This window comes from Sapajus apella, unplaced genomic scaffold, assembly GCF_009761245.1.
Source record: "Sapajus apella isolate SASKATOON/1434 unplaced genomic scaffold, GSC_monkey_1.0 scaffold60, whole genome shotgun sequence".
Taxonomy (NCBI): domain Eukaryota; kingdom Metazoa; phylum Chordata; class Mammalia; order Primates; family Cebidae; genus Sapajus; species Sapajus apella.
Window position 1 is genome coordinate 13,992,769 of NW_022437000.1, and position 1,187 is coordinate 13,993,955.

Here is a 1,187-nt window from a genome sequence, read left to right on the forward strand (position 1 = left end):
GTGGCTATGAAAGCAGCATCGGGGACCTGGGATGAAGTCACTCCTAATCCCGCCTCTGCTACATCTGTGTCTGTTCCTGTGTTCCCTTCCTGCAGTTTTCCTCCCCAGCATCCGTGTTCTCATGGGGTTCTAAGGCACTAGAGGCTCCAGCCACACACCGTGCTCACAGAAGCTAAAATTCGTCTCCCCCACCGAAGAAAAAAAAGCAACCAGGCACTCTTCTTCATTCTGAAAATTGAAAATCAGGCTTTTTATTTGTTTGTTTTGTTTTTAACCTCGTACAGTATCGTTTCTAAACCACAGACAGTGAATCCAAATCTGAAGACGGAATAGACTGAGCCTCGGGGATGCTCGGGCTCATGTCACCTGTGCTCACCCCCTTGATTTACCACCCTTGAAAGAATGCTCAGTCTCAGCCATGGCCAGTGGCAGCCCCTGCCTTCTGCTCTCTGCGAGGAAGGGCCTTGAGGGCAGCAGTGAAGAAATGCTCTGAATCCTCAGAACAGCTCCAGAGACCAGTGGGCAGGCCTTGTTCATGTGTGTGGGCCTGACTTCCCCTGGCCTGACTTCACGTGCACACGCACACACACAGATTACCCACATGTCCATTCAAACAAGCAACTTAATAACAAGGAACTTAAAAAAAGAAAGATGATTAGACCCAAATGAGAATCACAAGGTGGATCCCAGAGAGAGCAGCCTGCTGCATCACAATCACTGCTGTGTCTGAGAACAGGACTTTCCAATTTGGCAGCTGATCTAAACTGATGCCCAGGACCTATTTTAAGCAGTGAATCAAAGATCACAGAAGTTAGAGATTGGCAAGCTTTCAATGTCAAGGAGATGGAAAGCCTAAAAACAGTTTCTGAGCCACGAAATTAGAGGGAACAGCCTTGCTGGTGAATTTTCCAGAATTCCACAAACAATTAAGAAGTCCCAGGGTAGGAAGCACATACAATGTTCTTTGTTTTCTTTGTCTGCTAAGTTGGTTTAAGGCACAGAGTTGACAAGACAGGTAAAAAGAAGCAACTGTTCAAGGCCCAAGGAGAGTCCAGAATTGACCCAGCCTCCAAGGAGAATCCAGAATCGACCCAGTCCCCCAGGAGAACCCAGAATCCACCCAGCCCCCAAGGAGAACCCAGAATCCACCCAGTCCCCCAGGAGAACCCAGAATCCACCCAGCCCCC